Source organism: Pinus tabuliformis, chromosome 3_2 (assembly GCF_031772625.1).
Source record: "Pinus tabuliformis cultivar Carrire ecotype Pingquan chromosome 3_2, CPIR1, whole genome shotgun sequence".
In the NCBI taxonomy this organism is placed as follows: domain Eukaryota; kingdom Viridiplantae; phylum Streptophyta; class Pinopsida; order Pinales; family Pinaceae; genus Pinus; species Pinus tabuliformis.
In genome coordinates, this window is record NC_142302.1 from 886,249,884 (window position 1) to 886,276,269 (window position 26,386).

Sequence of the window (26,386 nt, forward strand, 5' to 3'; positions counted from 1 at the left end):
AATGTATACATATCATTCCATGTTGAAATACCTAGTCAATAAGCCTGTGTTAGGGGAGGGGGAGATTTGTAGGTGGTTGTTAATGTTTCAGGAATATGATTTTGAAGTGATTGTGAAGCCCAGACGATTGAACACAGGCCCAGATCATCTTTCCAGAATTGAAACAGGTGAAGAACCAACTAATTTAGATGAGGGATTGTTGAATGTACAACTCTTTGTTGTGCACGTTGCTGATGATCATTTTGCAAAAATTATTTAGTTTCTAACCACCAGAGCAACCCTGGAAGGATATTCTACTCAACAGAAGAAGGAACTGGTGGTCCGCACTGCTGATTTCTCTGTTATAGTGGGACACTTGTATAAGATGGGGACTGATGAAATATTGTGCAGATATGTTCCGAAGTTTGAGTGCGTTAGTACCCTCACAGAGGCCTATGGAGGAGTGGCGAGAGGACACTATGCAGGTAGAGCGATTGCGTAGAAGATTCTGCGCATAGGGTTATGGTGGCCGATAATGCATAAGGACTTTAAGGCATTTTTTAAAGCATGCAATGCTTGTCAAAGGACATGGAAGCCTTCGCGAAGAGATGAATTTCCCCTAAACCATCAAGTTTCGCTACAAGTATTTAACAAATGGGCAATTGACTTTTGTAGGTCTAATACAACCACCAGGAAGGAAGACATGCACGTAGTACATTATTACTGCGACAGAGTACTTAACCAGATGGGCACAAGCGCAGCCAGTGAAGGATTGTACTGCTGCTACCACTGCGAAGTTCCTGTTTGAATATGTCTTAACATGGTTTAGGTGTCCTAAAGTATTGATGAATGATAGGGTACACATTTACTGAACGAAAAAATCAGTGCGATGCTCGAAGAGTTCCATATATACCATCAGAAGAGTATGTGCTATCATCCCCAAGCCAATGGTACAGAGGAAGCATTCAATAAGATCCTGGAGAATGTGCTGACAAAGGTTTGTAACACAGAGAGGAACGATTGGGATGTATGCATCCCGACAGTTCTATGGGCATACAGGAAAATGTGCAAGAAGTTGATAGGCCAAAATCCATTTAGATTGGTCTATGGGATCGAGGTGATTGTGCCTCTGGAATATGTTTTTCCAAGCTTGCGTAGTGTGGCTTTGACAGAGATGACAGATCGCGAGACCTTGGAGGAATGGCTCACACGGTTGATGGAATTGGAAGAAGACTGATTTCTTGCAGGCTTTCACCAGCAAGTACAAAAGGAATGTGAGAAGGCCTGGCATGATAGGCATATTAAGCTACACACATTTAAGGAGAATGATTTGGTTATTCTCTATGATAGTAAGTTCACAAAGTTTCCGAGTAAATTTCAAATGCACTAGCTGGGACCCTATGTCTTCAAGGAAATCACGGATGGTGGCGCAGTTCAACTTGCGAAGCTAAATGGTGAATTTTTCCCTATAAGGGTGAATGGAAGTCGATTGAAGTTGTATACAGGGGATTTTTCCCCTACGCAATGACTATATGGTAGCAGGACAGTCTTAGAGCTCTGGGTAGCTCAAATGGAGAGCGGGACTATAAACTGCACTGCCCAAAGAAGAATAAAATGTAGTGAGGAGGCTGTGCGATGGATGAAAAAGGTACAACTGAAGAAGCTATGATGGAAAAAGTTGTGGCCAAAGAAGTTGCGACAGAAGAAGATGCGATGGATGAGTTGCACCATGGGGATTAGTGTCGCACAACCAGGTCGAAAACAGCCATTGCAGTCACTATTCATGATTGGATAGAAAAAATATCATTTGGAGGAGTAGGTAGGCAACATTTATGGCGAAAATATTTGGAGATCTACCGCCAAAGATGCATTTAGGGTCAGAAAATGGAGGGAATAGTCGGATTTGAATTCAAATTTGCCTATAAATTTGGCAGGTTGGTCTATCGAATAACACTTTTCTTTTTGAAAGGTTTGTATAATCCCTCTTGTTCCCATTATATGAATCAGTGGGTTTGGGAGGATTTAGTTTCCAGTCCAGCATTTGTGAGACTACCATAGTGGAACCATAAGATTATCCTTGAACAAATGTCTTCTCCAGTAAGTTCTGAAGTCGTGGTCTCTCAGGTAGAGACCCTTAAAGTTGTGTCGATGGAAGCTACGCCATCCGTACCTATGGGATCGAGGTTGCCTAGGCCGAATCGATCAGATTCTAAGGAGAAACAGAAGAAACCACAACCTATACCGGTGAGGCAATCACCAAGGAAGAACTTGGAGCCTCAACAGAGAGAAAGGAAGGATAAGGCAAAGAAACCGAAGGAAACAATGGATTTGGAAGCAGAAGAGCTCCACAATGGTGTTGAGGAACTGGATGATGAGGTGGGAGAGACTATTGCAAGGCCTCCAATGTATATCCATCTGTGGAAAGGGAAAGCCAAGGTAACCAAGGACCTAGATTTGGGAAAAGTCATGATCTCTACACCGTTGTTACTAGAAGAAATAGTTTTTGAAGGCACTCTCTTAGCGCATATCCTGGTTTTAAAGATGGAAGATTGGGATCTCGCTGACCACGAGAAATTCCCTCACTTGGCCACTAATAAATACATGACTAAGATTTACTATGAATAAACTAGGGTCACAAAGTTGGAACTGATGAAATGGCTTAAAGGTGTCAAGCAAGTTGGATTGCTGCATATGATGTGTGTGCCACACTTCCACAAATCAATTATCAATATTGTATGTGTGCGCCAATTGCTCGCACTAGTGCATGATGGTGTTTGTGCTTAGGCGAGCCCATCCCCATAACAGATATGTTGATCCATCGAATTACGAAGTTTCCCTATAAATGGGTGGACCCCACAAAGGAATTTGGAGGCAATAGCAAAGAGAAGGAGCTCATGGATAAAATGAAATCTGAGTTTGGGCTAAAACAGAAGTCACGTGGATATTCTATCTGCTCAATTCGAGACCAAACGGTGTAGTTTACTGCTCAAATTCTAGCCAGGAAGATCATGAGGAAATATCGCACGAACGAGGTTCTGGTGCTAGTAATTTCATTGGATGTACAATGCGTGAAGGGGGTGCAATACAATTGGGAACATTACCATTGCAAGGAGTTCTTAGCGAACTACTGCGAAGCACAAGAGGAGAGCAAGACATTTCACTATGTCTAGTTCTTGTTGTTGATTGTATTAGTTGCATGGCGACTGCTGGAGGATAGTCTATTCCCTTTGTAGGAAGAAGATTTACAAGAGGTAGCGAAGTTCGCTTTGCTGTGGGCAGCAAAGGATCCAGAGAGGATCATGGAGTCCAAATTTTTCTAGATTTTGGTCGAGATGGACATCTGCACAGTGATAAGTAAGAGACCAAGGTTGTCCCAACCTTGTTTGAGCAGTTGAGGGCCTTCGCAGAGTTTAAGGCTGACTTCCATAATGTCTCTATTCAGGCGAGACGACACCCTAGCAGATCGAGCACAAGTTTCCATACCTAGTTTCCGAGACAGATGTGCACGAGATTGTGGGGAGTTGGCCAACGGAGTGAAAACAACCCATGCATGTTGGTGCAAGTACCAGTAGGGGCGGAGAAAGTTCTTTTGTGCAGGCAACGGCTGAGAAAAATAAGAAAGAAGCAGAGAAAGCAGCAGTGTGCGAGAAGGCTGCTCAAAAGAAGAAATATGTTCCTACTAAGACAATTGTTGCTAAGGCAGTTGCTGAAAAAGAACGTATTGAGAAAGAGCGTGCCATTAAAAAGGACACAGTGGAAGTCGAAGCATCAGCTTCCCAGCATACTGAAGAACAAGAATTGTCTGAGTAGGAAGGAGGTGGGGGTGACACGCAAAGCACTCCCTTCAAGTTGTCAAAGTGGTAAAAGGAGACCACCGCCAGACCACGGAAAATGCACAAGTCAGACAAGTAAGCTTGCATTGACACAATGGTCCTCATAGAAGGGGACCTTAACGAAATCGGGGACAAGGTCTAAGATACCACAATGGAACTGTGGCAATAGTTCGAGTAGCAATACATGTAGACATTGGGGAGCATCCAAAAGGATTTGTGTGAGTTGCATATTAAGACAGGCAGAATTCAGGCAAGTGTTGGACAAGCGAGCGAGGTTCGAGCGAGCCTGCGGTAAGCGAGCGTGAGAACCTTGGAACCATAACGAACTCTAGACCCCAAAGTAATTTCCTTGCCATAACAAACATTGGACGTGGAGTCAGAGGAAGACAACACTCAACTTGGAAATATCAAGGGAGTGGGTATGAATTTAGCTGTGCTACCACTTCATACCCTCCACACACTTCATTAGGGGGTCTAAGATGAGCTTCGGATGAAAGAGAAATGCACACTAACGATGATAAGATAAGTGAAAATGAACAATTTGTAGATCTTTGTCGAGAAGGTTCAGGCTCTTAAGGAGAAAGAAGAGCTTGAAGCGTGAAGCCAGAGCCTAGAAGCAGAAATTACACAAGCATGTAACTCAGTACTGGAGCTACACATTCCAGAGGATGCGGCCGCATCCGCAAAGGTTCTAAAATTGGCTACAATAGTGTGACAGTCCAAAGAAGAGGTAGGCCGAGTTACTTTCAACTCCTAGATGAAGATCTAGGAATTACAGTTGAAGTTGTAGCCGACTACTCTGCCAGAGGTCAGGGAGTAGTGCGGCGGAACAATCAAGGAACATATGACTACCTTGGATAGTGCAGTCACAAACTGCAATTCTCTCTTTGAACATGCAATGGAGCTATGGAACACTTTGCAGGAGGACTCAAACTTGCAAAGATTGGGTAAAGAGATTAGAGAGGCACAACAAAAAGTTGATGAGATCAAGGTGACAAAACGCACTTTGGTGCTAATCCAGCGCTCCGTGCACTTATAGGAAATGAAGGTGCTTCATGCAAAGATTGAGGAGCTGCAACACAAGAAGCAATTTTTGAAGGCTTGGCTTCAACCATGGATAGAGGAAGCAAGCCAGGTTACTCTGGCTATCCAAGAGAAGCTGAAAACTTTCCAGCAGATGCAGAGGACCATGTGCCTCGCGATGGAGGGGACAACTACAGAGAAGCTGGTCAAAAAAGCATAACAGAATGTTGTACAGAGCATAGTGGACCTTGACATCTTGAAGATGGAGTTCAACGAACTCTGCCAGAAAGTGGAGAAACCAGTTGAGTGACTTGAGGACGAGTCACCATATTTGTGTTGGGGGCCTATTGGGATAAGGTCCATAGGGTAAATTTAAGACAATTTTGTAATAGTTTTTGTAAAATAATGTAAAGTCTCTGCAAAATAAGGAAGTGGAGCGCGAAGCTTAGTAAGAGTTAAAGGGAAATTATTCCCTTGTATGGGTGGGTGATAGGTCAGTTTTGAGACTCACCCATAGGTCGCGGGCCATGGTATTGTAATGAAAAGGCTATATATAGCTGAGTCATAGCAAGTCTAAAGATATAACTTTATAGAGAACCATTGTAAGGGCAAGGTGCTAAGGCAGGAAAAGTCTATTTCCAATACTCAGGCGAAAGGGGAAGGCTCTTGCAGTTGAGTGCGCTGGCCCCTGCAGTTGGGTATGCAGGGTGGAAAGAGTCTGTAACTAAATGCTAAATCTAATAAAGACCATTTTGGATTGAATCTATTGCATCTATGCCTTGTTCTTTATTTATGTTAAGTTTATGCATCTTCACTCAATGATCTGATTTATATGACTTAATGCTTTATTTCTGCGCAAAAAGGATAAATCTATAATGTTTATGCATAATAAGTATAATTAACCTCCTTCCCAAACATAGGAAAGACATAAGATAGAGTTGCTATATTTTACTATTCGAAAAGGGTAGATCTGCGCAAAGGTAGATCTAAGGTATAGATCCTCAAGAAGAACATCACACAGGCCTATGGATGCATAAACCTGGTTCTAGCATCCCCCAATACTGCTTTGGGTGAGACTATAGCCTGTGCTATGCAGGTTGTTGCTAAAAGGGCCAACAATTAGGGTTTTGTTGTTTGGCATGAATAACTCTAAACCTGGGTCAGGCCCCCTTAAGCCAACACCAACTTGGAAATCCAAATGACTCAAAATATCATTAGTGGATCCCCCTCCTCTAAAATAGTGCAAATCTGGCGCTTAGTGTCCCAAGTGGATCACATAAAATGATTCCTGGGTCGATTTTCCTACTCTACCACAGGTCATGTCCTGCATGCTAGAAATAAAGTATCAAATTGGCTAGAAAATAGTGGTTCGTTGAACCAACACAGGGATTTTGCCACTCCATGGCACAACGTTTTGAGTGCAGCCAACCTGGACTCGGGGGAATTCTAGACTCTTAATGATATCCTTGAACATGATTCTCCTTCCCCCAATGGGGGTGATCATATGACGCCAGGATGGTACTTAGGGCCTTCCCCCTCCACCATGTAGTGCACATGCTACATTCAATGACCATTTTGATTACCCCGTTCCTTCCAGACAATCTTTTTGGATGGTGTTATGGTTATGTTAAGCAAGGTGGCAAAGTTCTTATTGTCGTTGGAAGTTTGGCGATGTATGTTGGAAAGAGGGAGGGTGACAAAGTGGGTGATGGTAACCATGACATCTCGCTGGGGTTTTGGCTCTAGAGATGCGACACAGTGGAAATCTGTTCCACTCTAGCTTGGAGGGAGTTTGGCCTTCAAACGAGTACCTAGGAGCTCAGCTCTTTCCTGGGAGGAAATTTGCGTCTTGGCACTACCTGGGGTTTTAAATTTTGGTTCAGTTACCTTATATGGTTTTTCTAGCTCAAGGTGATCTCTCTTACCAGATTTGAATTAGTAATTGTGCTCTATTGTTTAAATGAGGCCCGAAGGTCTATCATGTGCATTGTGTGTTGTCTCAGGGAGCCCTAGCATGGCTTTGTCTCTGCCTATGGGGCTTGATGTTTGCAAGTGTTTCTTGGCTATTGTGGATTTTATGACCTTGGTTTACCCTCTGGGTCTCTTCTATTTGGGAATGGTAGATTCCCCTACCTCAGTTTGCTTGTACCTACCCTCTCTATTTGTTACCTATTTAAAGGGTTGTCCTTTTCTGCTTTTCGGTCTGGTAGTAGTTTTCATTTCTTTCTCTTTGGCTCTGGTGTCTCAGGGGTCCCCATCTAGGTTGCTAGGGCAGTCTTCGGTGGCGTCTGTGGGCTTGGGGAAATTTCCAGGTGAATTGTTGGGTAGCCCTTCGTCTCCTCCTTGGTGACGTCTTTAGTCCTGCCCAACCTTTCTTAATGTCCTTTTCCCTTGGAAGGTGTTATTTCTATTTTCGTTGTAGGAATACTTCAGGGTGCTCTCAGTTCCGGTTGCTCAACACCCTTGCTACCAAAAAAATGCCTCGTCAGTGAGGGAAGCCTTGTCATGGGGGTGGAAATTTCATTAATGCAGGTCGGCCCACTCCTCACAACAACTCATATTCGGGGAATTCAGTCAGCACGGAGCATGAGGGTGAGGTGACACTCTCCCCAGCTCTCTCTCCAGGAAGAATTGAGGCTCCCGCAATAATAGAATCCTTAGTTGTGCAACTTCAAGACATTCAGCTCAATCTTGACATCATTCACGACCACAGGTATCAAGACCATAATGAACTCGTCACATATATGAATGATATTCAGTATAGTCAGAATAATATATTGGAACAATTGGATTCTCTTTGTCGAAACCACTGCAAAACAAATAACCACCTCTGTAACTTAGAAGCTTGGGTGGAACATATTTATTTTCACATGCATGAGTGTGATGGCTATTTTTCTGCCCCCATTGTGCTTCCTCCCCATCCCCCTCCATGAAATGTTGTTGCTAGTCTCTATTTCTTTTCTTTTTTTTTACAAGTATTAAATGGATACTATGCCAGGTGGAAATATTATTTGTAAATATCTATCTATGTCATCCTCCAGCACGCTAATCTAGCAAGTCTGGTATGAATGAGGAAAAGGGGGTCGTTGAGACATCTTCTGTAATATTTGTTTTTGTGAAAATCTAATGAAAAAATTTTAATTGACAAAAAAAAATTTAAATATTTTTTAAAATGTAGAAGAGAAATAAAGTTGGAAATCAACATCCCTAATTCTGTTTAGATGTAAAAGTAGTTGAAATTCTCTTAATTCAATCACCATGATATTGGTGATTCCCTTACTTTAATTCATTCTTGTAATAAAATCATTGAAGATAATTATTTCTTCCACTAGTCCTCTCAACTTCCCCGTGGATGTGCGCCCTCTTATTTTTAAGGTTTCTCTTAACACTTCATTAGGAACCCCATCCTCCCCTCAGCCCCCTAGCCTTAAATATCTTACCTCCCCTAACCCTCTCTAAGTTGCTCCTCCCCCCCCCCCATTGCCCTTACATGTTATCCCTTCCCTTAATGCCAAAGGGGTCAACTTATCCTCTGTGGATATCGACTTCCCTTCCTTTCGCCTTTTAGAGAAAGGGTTCAACTGTGATTTAGTTCCCCATATCCCTTTGAAGACATTATTTGTTCTGTCAAGTCCCTTTCCAACCATCTTCTGCCCCATGATGCTGAAGAGCTTTGATAAGAATGTGGGCACATTCTTCAAAGAGCTAAGATTCCTAAGAAAAACCTCTTAAAAAAGGAATTTCAATTCCTTTGAAACCTTAACAACAACCTATCTATCCTCATACTAAAAGTCGACAAGGGTAATGCTTCTATCGTTATGAACTTTTTTGGGTATGGCTGAAAAATGCATGAACTCTTGCTTTCTCCCTCATACAACCCTCTAATAAAAAAACCCCCTAAACTTTATTTCCAACAAAGTCACAAAAGCCATTAAAGCCTCCTCTTTAGACCCCTCTATCCAAAAGCTTATTATTCCCATTAATCCATGCAACACCCACACAATTTATGGTCTGCCTAAAATCCACAAAAAATATATCCCCCTTAGACCCATCATGAGTACCATCGGGCATCCTATCCATGCCCTTTCTCAATATCTTACTAAAAAGCTTCACCCTTTCTCTAGAAAATCCCCCTCCTACATTAAACACTCCACTCATTTCATCCATAAAACTAAACACTTTAAACTTGATGAGCATGATGTCTTAGTTAACTTTGATGTTGTCTCTTTGTTTACAAAAATTCTTGTCCTAGGAGACCTTAACCTCATCTAAAGTCTTGTTGACTTTGAGACGCTCAACTTTATAAAAAAGATTATGACCACCGCTTCCTTTTTCTATAAGGGAGTCTATTATGAACATTCTGAAAGCACTACCATGGGATGGGAGTCTATTATCAACATTCTAAAGGTACTACCATAGGATCATCCCTTTCCCCCATTGTAGCCAACATATTTATGGAACACTTTGAAACTCTATCCCTTGAAAACTACCACCAAAAACCCAAATTTTGGTTTCACTTTGTAGATGAAACCTTTGTAATCTATCCTCATGGTATTCCTGCTCTTAAACAACTTTACTTTCCCATCTCAATTAGATTCCCCCCACATCTAGTTCACTATGTAATTTGAAGCTAACCATACCCTTCCCTTCTTGATGTTCTTGTTTTGTGTCTCCCTAACCCATAACCCATTAGACCTATAGAAAAATGACTCATACTCACAAATACCTACATGCCCATCCCCACCACCACCCAGCTCAAAAATATGTTGTTCTGAAAACCTTGATCACTTGGGCCATCTATGTCTCTAATCCTCAAGCATTTGAGAACGAAAAGTCCCATCTAACAAAATCCCTCAAGGCCAATGGTTATTTATCTTCTTGGACCTACAAATCCTTCCACTCTTCTTTCCATCCTAAACCAAAATGCTATTATAATGATCAACCGCTAGCCAAAATGTCTCTACCCTACATTCAAGGGGTTATTGACCTTTTGTTCAAGAGTCCTTCAAAAAAGAATATCTAGACCTTGTTCAAGCCTCATAAAACCCTAAGCCTCTTAAAGACAAGGATGTCCCTCTGCTCGACCCAAGAGTTTATCAAATCCTATGCTCTTGTGGAAGTTTTACATAGGCCAAACCAAGAGATCCTTTAAATCCTAACTCTCAGAGCACATTCTTGACAACTTCCACAACCACACATCTAAGTCCACTATTTTGGAGCACTATTACAATACGAAGCATTCAATTTGGTTTTACAAAACCAATATTTTAGCCTCTAACCTATTCCACTCTACCAAAGTCACCAAGGAATCTCTCGAACTTGAGAAGAATCCTAACGACTTCAACTTAGATGATGGTTATAAGCTTATCCATTCATGATAATCCATAATCCATCTTCTCTCCACTAAGTCTTAGTTTATCCTAGTCTTCTCCTCCCCCTCCCCATTTCGATCTACTCTCTCCCTCTTTCCTTTGTCTTGGTCTTCTCCCCTTTATCTTTTTCCCCTTTCTTAGGTACCCCTTCCCTTTTTTATGATTGATTCTCCCTCTCCTCTTTTCTAAGTTCTCATAGTCCCATAGATTTCTTAATCCCTTCCTTTTCTTCTTATGAACATTTTTATGCCTTTCTTTTACCTTTTTTATTATATTCTATCCACTCTTCCGTTATCCTAATTATTTATAATATATTTCTTTTATAAATATTTACCCTTTAAATTAAAATTTATAATTTAATATTATTATCTCCTTATATTTAGTTTAATTTCTTACCCTTCTTCATATTTCTTTATCACTTCATCCTAAACTTTTATTATTTTTATTATTAATTCATCTTAAATCCCTAAGTTTCCTTAATTATATATTATTAATTATATTATCACTATTTCTTATCCTTCCCCTTATTTCTTATAAATAATATAATAATAATGATAATTATTACAAATAAGAAATAATATAATAATAATGATAATTATTACTATATTACTATTTTATAGTTTTGTTTATTTAATATATTCAAAACTATCATATATTAACCAACTAATTAATTATTATTTCTTTTCCTCTAACTAATTAACAAAATAGATTAGAATTTAGTTAATTACTTAGAGAAATGCTCAAATAAAATTAAAGAAATAACAATTAATTAGTGAGTTAATGTATGATAGTTTTGAATATATTAAATAAACAAAATTATAAAATAGTAATAATTATCACTATTAATTAATTAGTTGGTTAATGATAATTAAGTAGTTGATTAATAATAGTTAATTAGTTGGTTAATATATGATTCCTTCATCTTTCGCTTCCTTAACCTTCATCTATACAAAAATACACATACCTAACCCTTACACATCTACCTACCTTATACTGAGCTATAAAACACCTTTGGGTACAAACACTAAGCTATAAAACACCTTTGGGTACAAACACTGAGCTATACACATCTAAAATACACATACCTAACCCTTACACATCTACCTACCTTATACTGAGTTATAAAACACCTTTGGATACAAACACTGAGCTATAAAACACCTTTGGGTACAAACACTGAGGTATACACATCTATCTACCTTATACTGAACTGTAAAACGCCTCTGGGTACAAACACTGAGCTATAAAATACACCTCTCTGTACAAAAGTAAATACTTAGCTATAAAACACCACCTTATACTGAACTGTAAAACGCCTCTGGTACAAACACTGAGCTATAAAATACACCTCTCTGGACAAAAGTAAATACTTAGCTATAAAACACCTCTCAGTACAAAAGTAAAAGTAAATACTTAGCTATAAAACACCTCTCAGTACAAAAGTAAAAGTAAACAATTTTAAACGTATATTCTAGAAAATCAACCCGTCATAAAGTTGTGCAGGAATGCCTCTAACCAACATAAACATCAGGAAGGTTGATCACCTAAAACCCAAAACTACTGCGATGTTTAATTAGGAACACACAGAATTACCCCAAAAGCGTTTGTGTAGTATGATAATTAAAACACTTCTGTCTCCGCAAACATTTTATGAAGATGTAAAATTTTACACTCCTGTCAATGTGGGATTATTCTAGTTATAACTAGTTCGTGGGCTTTTCACAACCATTAACTGTTCATCTTGTGAAATTCCATTAAGTTTTACCCTGCTCGCTCGACTGTTTGTTTTCATTCTGGGATACTGATTGCTGCATCGAGTACCGAGATATACCCTTGAAGTGTTTGTTCTCCTTAGCAGGAACCATCCGTTCTAGATAATTTTTTTGCGAAGATCATCATCTAATGCAGATGTGCCAAGTTGCTGCTGTTAATAATTATGAACGTTCTGTGGATTCCTTAAAACTTAAACTTTTGGGTATTGGTTTGCAGTGGTTTCTTAGATGCAGTTGTTCGTTCGGCGTCATACAAGCGTCAGATACATTAGTTTTAGTACTGCTACTCTTGCCTATGCTCTGAAAGAATGCCTGCAAAAGATGACTGAGATCAAACATGAAACCGCTCAAGATTTGAGTGTTACAGCCAAAAATGGAACTCCGGTAGACTCCGCTACTTATGCTCGGCTTCTTGAGGAATGCATCCACTTAAGATCGTTGAGAAATGGTAAACTGGTACATACCCATATCATTACAACTGGGTTTGAGAAAAGTACGTTCTTAGGCAACCAGCTTCTGAACATGTATGCAAAATGTGGGAGTGTAGAGGATGCCGGTCAAGTGTTTGACAAAATGGCTGAAAGAAATCTCGATACATGGACTATGTTAATTGTCGCCTATGCACAGAGCAAGCGCAGTGAAGACACCTGGAAGCTCTTTTGCCAAATGAAAAAAGTTGGTCTGGAGCCAAACCGGGTAGCGCTTATCAGTGCTATCAAAGCTTGCGCAGTTCCTGCATCTCTGGAAAGATGCAAACAGATTCATGGCAGCGTTTTCCACGCGGGGTTTCACAGTGATGCATTTGTGGCATGTGCGCTTGTTGACCTGTATGCCAAATGTGGAAGCATTGAAGATGCGCACCAAGTGTTTGACAGAATGGCTGAACGAGATGTAGTCTCATGGGTTGCTATAGTTGCTGGATGTACAAAGAATGGATGTGAGGGGGAAGCCCTCGATCTGTTTTGCCAAATGCAGCGCGAAGGAACCAAGGCGAACTATTTTATTGTCTCTAGTCTTCTAAGTGCTTGTGCGAACCTATTAGCTATGGAATGCGGGGAGCAGGTCCACGCTTACGCCATTAAAGCTGAGTTTGATTCAGAAATTTCGGTGGTGAATGCTCTTGTTACAATGTATGCGAGATGTGGGAATCTAAACAATGCGCAGAACCTGTTTGACAAAATGCATAGGCGCGATGTCATTTCATGGAATGCAGTTATTTCAGGATATGCTCAGCGTGGAAATGGTTTTAAGGCCCTCCAACTTTTTGCACAGATGCACCGGACAGACATGAAACCTAACTATGTCACATTTGCCAGTGTTTTGAGTGCATCTGCAAACGCTGAATCCGTAGAGGAAGGTAGGCAGGTTCATGCCGATGCCATCAAAGCTGGATGCGCTTCAGATGTCCTTGTTGGGGGTGCCATCGTTGACATGTATGCTAAATGTGGAAATATACAAGGTGCTCGCCTGGCATTTGATAAAACATCTAAGAAGAATGTTGTTTTATGGAATGTAATGCTTGTGGGATATGGACAAAGTGGGAAATGTAAGGAATCCTTTGAACTCTTTCGCCAAATGCAATGGGCAGGCATGAAGCCAAATCAATTCACCTTGCCCAGCATCCTAAGGACATGCGCTAGCTTAACAGCTCTAGAAGAGGGTGAACAGATCCATAGTCACATCATCAAAACTGGTTTTGATTCAAATGTCTTCGTGGGTAGTGTCCTTGTTGATGTGTATGCAAAATGTGGCAGCATAGAAAATGCACGACTAGTACTCGACAACATGCCTGAACGAGATATGGTGTCCTGGACTGCCATGATTGCAGGGTATGCTCAGCATGAGTATGGCAAAGAAGCCCTCCAACTCTTTGAAGAAATGCAGTTGGTGGGCATGAAGCAGGACAACATTACTTTTGCCAGTGCCCTTAGTGCATGTGCCAGTCTAGAAGCATTGGAACAGGGCAAGCAGCTTCATGCCCACCTCGTTAAAAATGGTTTTGACTCCGATGTTTCTGTTGGGAATACACTAGTGACGATGTATGCTAAATGTGGAAGCATAGGGGATGCATCTAATATATTTAATGAAATGTCAGAGCACAATGTAATCTCATGGAATGCAATGATTGCAGGATATGCTCAGGGTGGTCATGGTGAGGAGGCATTGCAACTCTTTTATCAAATGCTTCAGAAAGGGATGAAAGCAAACCAGTTCACATACCCATGTGCAGTGAGTGCGTGTGCCAACCTAGCAAATTTAGAGCGGGGAAAACAGGTCCATGCCCAGATTATAAAAACTGGTATTGATTCAGATATCCCTATGCGTAATGCCATTGTTACCTTATATGCTAAATGTGGGAATATAGAAGATGCACAGAAGGAGTTCGACAAAATGCTTGAGCGAAGTGTTGTTTCATGGAATTCGATGATAGCAGGATATGCACAGCATGGGCATGGGACAGAAGCCCTCCGGCTTTTTGAACATATGCAGAAGGAAGGTATTAAGGCAAATCATATCACATTTGTTGCTGTTCTCTCAGCATGTAGCCATATAGGTCTAGTGGATGAAGGTCGTAAGTACTTTAATTCAATGGAATGTGATTATGACATCCCGCCGAGATTGGAGCATTATGCATGTATGGTTGACATTCTAGGTCGGGCTGGCTGCCTCAATGAAGCAGAAAACTTCATCAATCAAATGCCAGTTGAACCTGATAGTATGGTGTGGAGAACATTGCTTGGTGCCTGCACAGTCCATGGAAATTTGTTGCTAGGAGAGCGTGCAGCCCGATGTCTTATTGAGCTGGAACCACAAGATTCTGCAACTTATGTACTACTATCAAATATCTATGTGGCAGCAGGACGGTTGGACGATGCAGAAAAGGTGCGAAACATTATGAAAGAGAAGGGGGTGAAAAAGGTACCAGGTCGTAGCTGGGTTGAGACCAAGGACAAGGTGCATGCATTCTTCGTTGGAGACAGGTTGCATCCACAGACAGATGAGATTTGGGCTACGTTAGAGAGATTAACTGACGAAATCAAGGCAGCAGGGTATGTACCTGAGAACAAGTTTGTGCTCAATGACGGAGATCAGGAGCAAAACAAATATGATCACAATTATCATAGTGAGAAGCTGGCTATTGCTTTTGGTCTTATTAGCACATCTCCTGGGATGAAAGTTCGAGTAATGAAGAATCTGCGTATGTGTTCTGATTGTCATACTGCCACAAAATTCATATCCAAAGTTGTTGGCCGAGAAATTGTTGTGAGGGATGCCAATCGCTATCATCATTTCAGGGACGGCCTGTGTACTTGTGGGGACTATTGGTGATAAGTGAACTGAAGAACAGACTTTAAATTATGCAAGGACGAAAGTTGCCTCCATGAATGGCTGTCTTTGATACAATCCTCTTGTACACTTATCTTATTATCAGAGAATGAAGTGGAATCCTATCTTGGTATGAATGCCAGGGAGAAATATAAAGGAATTCTTCTGCCTCATGACAAGTGCACCAACAACCTGATTAAGAAATTCAAAACGGGTGATTGCAAACAATGGAACAACCCAATGGATCCTGGCACAGCTCTTACTGAAGACTAATCTTGGAAAGAAGTGAGTGCAACACTTTATTGACACCTGGGAAGAAGTCTCATCTGTCTAACCATTAAAATAGTTGACAATTCTTTTGTAATTGTAGTATCAAGGCACATGGTGGAACTGAAAGAAAGTTAGTGGAAGATGGCCAAAAGCAATTTTGAGATATGTGAAAGGTACATTTAGGTGGGGACTGAAATTCTTCTAGGCAATGAAAATTTGCGGTTATTTGGTATCACAGCTCTTACTAGACTGGATATGCAAGGGACAGAAAATTGATGTGCAGGGGATAGAAACTCTACCTCTGGTTTTGCATATCATTTTGATTCAGTGGTTCTTGTTAGAGCAATGAGAAGAATGCATGATTGCTTTATTTTCAATAGAAACATGCTAAATGCGTACATGTGAAGGAGTTTGACTAACGATGTTGCTGACTAATATTGATTTGGTGCAAAAGAACGTACAGTTCTATTTTGTGATAACCAAGATGCTATGCAGCTTGGGAAGATTGCAGTTTTTCATCAGAGTAGCAAGAACATAGAGGTTTATGTTCACTATTTGAGATCGCTACAACAAAAAGGCTAAATTCAGTTAACTGCAAGAAATCTGAATAGTTGGTTAACAAGCAAATACAACTTTTTAAGGAAAGATGAGTTTGAAAAATTTAGCGTAATGCTTGGTATGAAAGAAAACACACTTTCATTGAGGAGCGATGGAAATATTAATGAAAAAAGTAGGCATGTAAAAGCAAATTTGAGTGCGAGTAAATAAGTAATTATGTCAAGCGAAAAGCTTTCAAATGCATACAAAATCACGCAAAATAAGATGCATATACTAGCATGGTATGCCATTGGGATTTGAGCAAAGTTATATTGGCATGGATCGAATCATTGGAATAGTTATGACATCTACCATGCTATTGGGATTTGAGCAAAGTTATGTTGGCATGGATCGAATCATTGGAATAGTTATGACATCAAACTCAAGGTTTATTGCTCGAGCTAAAGTTGTTTACTAGATTTCATGGAGCTAACACAATCATTCTCAAGCACAGAACTGACGGATGGATGAAAGATTGCAAATGATGATCAATGACCTAGTCAAAGATGATCATAAGAAGTACTTGCTTATATATTATACACAATAATTCATTGTTACGGATGATGGACACCTTAGATAGGATTAGTAAATGTAAGAGGCTTATAGACATTATGTTGATGAATGTAAGATCATTCTAAGTGTGAGGTTGTATCTCATCAGCCATAGGTTATGAGAGAGTTGTAAACGATTGATTGATTAGTCATTGTTGAGTGATGACCATTATCTCACAATTTGATAAAACACTCATTGGACATTGATATTGCTGCACACCATAGGCCTATAATTAAGTAAATGACAAAAACACAAAGTACATGCAACAACTAATGTAATATCAAAAACACAAAAAAATATGCGACCCTAAAGCTGCTATATTTGATTAAATATTCGCCAAAATCTCTTGGGATTTATTATAATCACAAAGTTCCTCAATGGGTCTTTGGAATATCCTTCGACTCCCTATCAGCGAGGAAAACCCAAACCATGGAAAGCTAAAATTCCCTTCTTCATTTGCCAACTCATAATTTAGACACAGAGCATAGGATTCAAATAGTCTAAATAGCTCCAACTACCATTGAATTGATTTGTTTTCAAATGATTGATTTCATCAATGATAGAGTTTATTCTCTTAATTCGTTGACAATGGTAAAAGGAAAACATCTTCATGGCAACCTTTGTGCATCTCTTCACATTCTCTAGCTCCATGGTCAAGTCATTGAGTAGTTATCATAGGGTGGTTTCATTAGTGTCATTGCAATCTATCAAAACTTCCTAAAATTCCTTGCTCAAAGCCCCCCTGATGTTTGTGTTTTGTGTAGTCGTATTATGCCCCATCAAATGGTGGCACATGCGGTTATATGGTCATTAGATGAATTGTTCACATCCCTTTGAGTGGACAACCCCTCACTTCTAAACCTTCTAATCACTAATAGACAAGAGTAACCCCACCTCGGGTAATGAGACATTGATCTTACTCCTTCAAATCCACTAGGTCCAATTAGGGCTTCCTTAGAGACTTACACAATCTCGTAAGTGTAATAAACTTGGATCATCTAGGGTCCAAGGTCATTGGTCTAGTTGGAGGCATAAGTCATTGGGGTACATAACATTGAAATTGTTGAGGTTGGCTTGACCTTCTTCGCTTTGATGCCAACTTCATCGTGATTCAATGAGTTGATGTTGAAAGTCTTGTGGGTCCCATGATAGTAGATTGGGATCCTCTTGTTGAACTCCCAAAATTCCCTTGTCTTTAATTCCTTTGATGCTTTATAACATGCAACCATGACTTGACATTGGACCCACATGGTTTTATATTACTAAGCATTTGAGCCTTTTGGCGCTACTTCTCCCAAATTCTTTAGGAATGCCTTGAAGACTGTAAACAATTAGATAAGGACCCTCCTATGTTTTGATGCCCATGATCAAATACTTCAAGGTCAAGTGATTCTCCAATATTGGAGTTAAAGTTCCCATTTCTTCATCTCTCTAACATTTAAGGTGTCATGGTCTTTCTAACATTAAAGTAAACCAAATAACAAAATTTGCAAAGTGAAATTGGAAATTCAATGGTTATGTTGGATTATTGGGCTATGCTAGGGATGCTCCTGCATCAAACTCCCCTTGTTGAAATTTTTATGAGCATCTTGCTCATGCATTTTGGATACAAAACGAATAAGATTGGTTGTCTTCCTTGGGTAATGTAAGCAACCAAAATTCATGATACCTTTTACAAAATTCATCCCCTACATTGATTTGCAATGACTACAATTTTGTTTGTGTTATCAATTTCCTTCTCCTTGTCTTCAATCTCCTCAAGATTGTTTGTAACACATTGTTCTATAACCACTTCATCCCTAAAGGCCTCATCTTCATCTCTCTTCACACTTACAACTTGCTTCATTGCCACAATCCTTGCTACATTTGGTAGCTTCTCCTTCTTTTTTACTCCTCTCTCCCTTTTTGGCTTTAACATTTTACTTGCCACAAATTCCCTAATCCTTGGCATGCTTCAACACACTTGGTATGCTTTGCGACCTCTTTCATTATCACAAGCTTCTCACTAAGCCTCTCATTATTATAATTTTGCCTCACAATGTCACTCACAATTTTTAGCTTTTTGCACTCACTCTTATGTTTTTCTATGTCTATCATATAAATGAAGAATGGACATAATATCGCTCTTTGACATTTTCCTCTTCTTATACAAAGGATAATTGATACTTTTTCCATCCTTCTCCACTTGGTATGTTTTCCTCTTGTGATCATGCCCAACATCTCTATCATACTATGAGTGCTTATCCAACAATATATATTAGGAATCCAAAGAAATAACATGACACAACATGTTGTCTCTATAACCTTTAACGCGGAAACCAAATTTTCATTGCTCATGCATATTGACTTTTTGTGATTACACAGATTTGGGTGTAACATACAACTCACTATTATAGAAACTAAATTTTGTGTATGATACAAATCACTAATCAAGGTGCAACAATTACCTCCTACCTTGCACTTGGTTAGAACATGATCGAGTACTTTGTTGAGGCTCCATGGCAACCTCTCTCTCACTACAACAACACTTTCATCAACAACATGTTCTCTTGCTCTGCTTTTATTTCAAAAATCTCTTCTTGCACTACATTTTGTGGCTTCAATGATGTGTGATTGTGCTTCTTATCTCCTTTCGACATTCTACCATTTGGGACATTCATAGAATCTATGCCCATGAACTATGCAATTGATTCAAATCCCCTTAAAATCACTACCTTTTACTTCTTCCTCTTGTTGATCCTCTTCTCTTTTCAGTGTCAAATCTCCTCTCAGTGGGTGGGGCCATAATATTGGAGTTTTCTTGCCTTCATATTTCTTTTCTCTCATCTATCCTCTTCCATTGTTGACCTCGTCTCAATTTTTTTTGCTTCAAGAACTACTTAATTTTTAATGTGGTGCAATATGCTTTTGCAACTAAATAAAATTTTGCAAGGTTAAATCCATGTTGAATGACATAACTCAAACCATTCACATATTTGGCATGGACTATGGACTTTCTCCATTATGCTCGGTTCCACTTGAAAGTCTATATTACTCTTTAATGTACTTCATTCTCATCTTCCATTGCTTAAGGTTATGGAATCTTCTTAATAGATTTAAACCATAATCTACGAGTAGAGAGTTTCTCTTAAACTTTGCTAATATTCTATTCCAGATTGTAATTTTCTATTTATGACTACTCAACCACTCTAATTGCAACTTATCCTACTACAAGGAAACATGATTCTTCAGTTTGTACATGAAAATATAACCCCATAAGATCCTTAATTTGTTGAAATCCAAAAAAATAAAAACCATTTCTTCTATCCAATCTATGATTCTTTAGGGTTTCAACTTCTAGAATATACAAGGGTTTAAAGTCTAGCTTTTCCTTTCAACTCCTTAGTGGCTCTTATCATCCTTTCTTCAACAACTTCTTGATTTGGAGATCCTCTCACTAGTCTCTTCCTCATCTTCACTTTCATCATGTATCATTGGGGCAATCATCCTCTCCTATGCATTTCTTCCATAGAATCTAATTGTGACAACATGGCCCTCGTCATCTTTGCAATGTCTTCAAATGCATTTGCATTTCTAGTTATTCAACAATGTATTTTGAGAAGAAATCATCTACCTCCTCTATCTTCCATTCTATGGTCCAAATGCAATTTCCTCTTCAACTTATACCACACACTCTTCAACAACTCACTTAGAATCCACACACTCCTTTCTTGGACAATTCTCCCCAATCACACTAGCCTCACTAAATTGTCTCCCACACTTAGGAGCTTTTCCTTTCGAGACTCAATTGCTTTGATACCACATGATGTATGCCATACACCTACAATTTAGAGTACACAATGAAAACACAAATGCATGCAAAAAAAAAAATGCAATACATGATAATACAAAATGCTAACTCTGTTAAGTTTTATTAAATAGTGGTTAAAAGCTCTTGGACCTTGTTACAATCACATAGCCACTCACTAGGTCTCTAGATTATTCCTCTTCTACCTATCAATCATGGAGTGCAAAAATGCCCCTTTCATTTTCGAATGCACAATTTACATATTACACATAGGATCAAATAGTCTAAATGCCACTAGTTGTGATCAAATTGATTTCCTCAATGACATATTTTATTCTCTTAATACGTTGACTTGGCCTAGGCCAAACATCTTCATCACAACCACCTTAACTTTTCTCTTCACATTCTCTAGCTCCACAACCATGCAATCAAGTAATTTTCACAAGATGCTTCTATTAGTGTTGGAGCAATCTATGAAAATTTCTTATAATTCCTTTGTATTGAATCCCCTCAATATTGGCCATGTTTTATGTAATCACATTGTGTCTAATCAGATTGTGGCACATGGTGTCATGTAGTCATTAGGCCAAACATTAACATCCTTGTAAGAGAGAACCCCTTCACATCTAAACCTTTTGATGAATGATATATAATGTACAACCCACCATGGGGTGTTGAGTTGTAAGATCCTCCTTCAAATCCATTCTTTCTCCCTAGGGCCTTATCACAACAAAATATAGCAACCTAGTGCAACACCTCAGTAGGCAACCTAGATAAGTGCAACAATGAGAGTGTTACCACTAACACCTTAGCAACAACTCCCCTTGTTTTGATGATGGACACAATCCAACACAAGGGAGGCCTTCCTAGTAGGTTAGAGGGATCAAATAAATCAATTACCTTAAGCTAAGTGTGCCCCCCACCCCCCACCCCTCCCCCACAAGGATTCTACAATGATTTCTACCTAGGAAATTAGGGTTTAGGGTGGATTAGAGAGTAATTTCCACATTTGAGTTCAAAGCTTCTTATAGACCAATCTAAAGGCTTAGGTTAACCAATAGAGGCTCAACATAGGTTGCCAGACACACACAATCAAGAAAGTACACTTGGTTGTCATAAACTCATTCTTTAAATCAAAATTTGTAGCATTATAACAATTATGACAATAGAAAATGTAGGCCCACAAATTGTGATAATAAAATGTAAAATAATGGTTAAAATTTTGGGGAAACAAGAGAATAAATTGCAATGATTTTCTATGGTTAAAATGCATGTAACATCACTTAAATCCTATATATGCATTAATGGTTGAAAAATGCACATAAAATGTAGCCTTTACTTATCTAATTTATTCCAAATAATTGCTAGCCTTAGGACACCAATGTTTAAGCCAATAAATGATGAAAATAAATGATTTTAGTGTAACTAAGCCCTAAAGTTACCCCAGAAAAAATAAAAAATCGTTTTAGGGTTTTAAGGATTGACACTAGAGATAAGACTAGTGCCTTATCAATCTAGGGCTAATGGAGTGTATTGAGTAATATTCCTTGGAAGAAAAGAGATGAATGCATATTCAAAGAAAATCAAGGGATACAAAGTAGGGTCCCTTAATCCTTTAACCTTAGCATCCTTATGTTCTCATGGCCAAATAAATGGAGGGAGCTAAACCTAGGTCACCTCAAGAGAAATTGATGAAAAACCTTGTACATGGAGAATTTAGAGATACAAAATATCAAAACCTTGGCGAATATTTAATAACCTTTAATCCATAAATAAGAAAGAGTATTGGAAGAAGATAAACTATATAGTATAGCACGTATAATCAAAGATCACCAATAATCATCCATGAAAAGAGAACAACCACAAAAACTCTCCCAAGATAAAATCACTCAACTAGTGCTCCATAGCACATAAGAAAGAAAAGACTAGTGTCAAACGTATGTGTGATCTCCAAGAGTGACAATGATTAAATGAACATGGTGCTTCCATTATATATATTAGCGAAACCAAGTGCTTTAGTCAAATTAGGCTAAAGCCCCTAAAATGTTAAAAATCCATTGTACAAGGTGGACAGATCCTCAAGTTGACCCCAATATATCCTCGAATATGAAAATGTAATGAAAAAACATGAAAATAACCCTCAAAAGGCCACACATGTGAGTATATAGGTCTCCAAAGGGTGATGCCGCCCTCAAAGAAATGCCTCTCCACCAAAAGGTGAAAATAATGGTCCAAGGGGCATGTCACATCAACAAAACATGTTCTTTTAAGCCCAATGCCATCCTCCTCAAGCCTAGATCATGCAAGAGGGTGTTATGCAATCATCAATGAGTGATGCCCAATGGAAAACATCCAAGGTGCTATAGGCGGAGGAGTGTCTTAGGGTACATGATAGATCATCATCAAGCTCAATGTCCATTAATAGAGGTATACCATCCAAGGTGTAGTGTAATTCCCTCCAAAGGGTGTGTCATCAATGTCCAAGTGGTATGAATGAAGCATCATCAATGTCCTCCAAAATACCGCAAATATGTCTAGATCATCATCAAATACCAACTCAAGGAATCAAATAAGATCGACTAACATGGTAACAAGAGTCATTGAATCATAAAAGTGGACTATATTTAATTTTAGAGTCATGTAATTACATCACACAAAGAATCTTCTTCAAATTTCACCCGATCTTTAGACCTTACACAAGTTGCGAAATTTAGGTATGGAAGATAATCAAATGCCCCTATCACATGATCCCAACCCTAGAGGGAGGAAAAGTTCATAGGCTAACCGTTCAATTAATATTCGTGAGCGAATGATCCATAAATTACAATGTATATTCCATTGGATAGTTTGTCACAATAGATTTGATGAAATTATACTTAAAATACAAAATCTACGCTATGAGGGTTGATTTCTCCTTCTATTTCTTGATTCGTTAATTAATATGTTATGCTTGTAAATACAATATATAAAATACATAAAAAATAGAGAACAAAAAAATAAATTTGACAAGCCACAACTAACACAATATATTACTTAGGAAACCCTCTGAGGAGAAAACTAAACTAGAAGGTGAGGCTATTATGTTCTCTTTCTCTGAATGTAAAATGGATACAAGTAGAAAGAAGTGAGACTTGTGGCCTATGGGCTGATATAGTGTACATACTCTCTTTTTTTTCTCTCTCCCTATCCACTCTCGATTACTCTTCTTGTCTATGGAACAAAATTTACTCAAATAGAATGACACCCTTTTTCCTCCCAGTGGCCTAGTTATAACATAGCTTAATAGCTTACTAGTGGTTAGGTTTGACTCCTTTCACTCCTAACTAGAGTTAATAGGTTGATTATTTTAGATTCTTCCTCATCATGATCACATGGATAACCCATTTTCCATGAATAACGGGGGCTAAGCTACTATGGCATCCTCTTGAATTATAGTGGTCAAACAGGAAGGTCAACTTCTGGGTGGCATAAATTTTGCATAAAGACTCTAATTGAGGAGATTATTGAACCGTTGGAAATGTATATATGTGTGAAATAGTGCTAGGGGTTTCACACTTAAGAATCAAAGTTTTACCCCTAAAAAATATTGTTTGATTCCTTAAACTACTTTAGGAAGGTTTCATACCTTAATTTGCCAAACTGGGACTCGCTAGTAAAAATGGCCTTGTGAGCCGACTCCTCCACTTTTTCCACTCTAAAATCATCAAGATGGATGAAAAAATAATATAATGAACCAATCCATATCTGTGAAAATATGGTTTGCAGGGAAAATTTTAAGGATGGAAATTGATCTTAAAGCTTTAGAACCTTGGTGAATATTATTAGTCTCTAAAATGTAAATTGTAAAATGTTTTGCAATATTTTTGTAAAAGTATTGAAAGTTATAATAATTTTATGTTGTCTCCATAAAATATTGGTGATTTTCAAGGTAAAATATTTGTATACTATAAAATTTGGGCGAATCAATTTTTAGAAAAAATGGAAATTGACTATCTTTTTTCTTTAAGCATGGAAAATTAGCCCACTTGCGAATATTAACCCCTAAAAGTTTCCTTGATGGTTTGGAGTGTACTTCATGAGTTTTTTCATAGTCCTCTGCATGAATTATGCAACATCATCATCCATAAGCGCCTCTGTGGAGGGAGTGCTTGCATTACTTGAGTCATCGTTTCCTCATAACAACGTTTTCAACCTTTTACTTATCCTTTTTATTTATTTAGGTTTTGCTTGCCTAGAAAGTTTTCATTTCATTTCAATAACCTTTTAGTATGGATATTTTATTTCTAATAGGGGTTGGGATGTTTCTTAAAGTTCATTTTACTTTGATAGGTGTGATATGCATGTGACTAGGGTGATGACCTTACATGGGGGGGTACAACTCAAGTTACTTGGATTTTAATCATCATTCATCACACACCACCATATTTTTTGTAATGATTTTCACATGCTATTAACATTATTTATCTTTTAAATTACATCAACTTGTGGTCATTTTCCAAGCCACTCTTCTTATAGGATGAGGCAAACAAGGAACTAGGACAAGTGACTGACAACAACCAAACAAAAGAAAGGACAACAAATTAAGGGATAAATGGAAAGTGCTAAGTATCGAAGCATACATTAGAAAATGTAACTAGGTTTGGTCTTCATTAAATGTATTTAAGTCATCTTGTAATGTACTTGTCAAAATAATAAAGAAAATTATTATTATTATTATTATTATTGTGGCTTATTAAAACATGGGTTTCATGCTTGGGTCATCATGTTTTAGGTCAAAGTCCCCATTGAGGATTTTTAGGATTTTTTCTAAGTCAATAGAGTCATTTCACTTTTAAAGAGACCCTTCTTGGGCTTTTGAATCATGCAAAATGGTTTAGTATTGAGTCAAATATAATTTATGAATCCTCCACATCAAGTTGGCATAGAAGAGATCAAGTTGTCCTAAGGACATCAATTCGATCTCCCTTGAAGCCTATAAATAGAACCAAGTCTAATTCATTTGGAGCATCTCATCTCAAGCAAGTTCAATATCTCTAAGGAAGTTGAAGAAGTGCAAAGTATGTCTAAGGAGGCCAAATAAAGTGCAAGTTGGGTGGAGTCTAAGGAGAAGAAGAAAAATGAAACTTTGGCATCTCTCTCTCTTTGTTTCGTGACCTAGTTTGGGAGATCAAAGTTTTCCAAGTTTCGTTGATGCCGAAAGCTGCATGATGCCAAAAGCTGCTACATAGTCGATGTTGCTGGAAGAGAGGTCAAAGATCTAGGAGGTTGACTTGGTGTGGAGGGAAGGTTTGGTCTTTATCTAGGGTGAAGAGTCTCAAAGAATACTATTGAAATGAAGATAATTTTGACTGGGTTTTCCCCTTGTGGGGGGTTTTTCCCTGGCATGGTGCCTATATCTAGTGTCCATTATTTTATGTGCTTTTGCTTTGGTAATTGTTTGATGAAATAAAATAAATAAGATATAAAGAAAACCTACTAAGAAGTCAAGAACATCACAAGTAATTATCAAGTATAAGGAAATCTTTTTTCTTTTCTGATTTTCTAACATGGTATCAGAGCTTTGGTAAAGAAAGAAGAAAAAGGAAGTCTCAAGCACTTAATCAAGGAACCATTCAAAAGGGTTATTTCAGGGAAGAAGTCCACTATATTCAAGGAAGATGTCTAACACAATCAAGGGAGAGAACAAACTTGAAGGAGCCTCAAACTACAAGTCTTGGAAGAAGAGGATTGACCTCATCCTTGAAAAAAACAAGGTTCTAGACTTTGTTAAAGGAAAAGTAAAGAAGCATACAGAAGATTCTAGTGATGTTGACAAAGTAAAGTTCAGGAAACTAGAATTGGTGGCCATGACTCTAATGGTAGAAGGAATAAAGG

General features: G+C 38.6%; 1 pseudogene; it reads left to right on the forward strand.

Moving 5' to 3' along the window:
* Nucleotides 1-11,785: 11,785 nt before the first annotated feature.
* On the forward strand, nt 11,786-16,279 carry LOC149183444 (pentatricopeptide repeat-containing protein At4g13650 pseudogene; annotated as a pseudogene).
* Nucleotides 16,280-26,386: the final 10,107 nt, after the last annotated feature.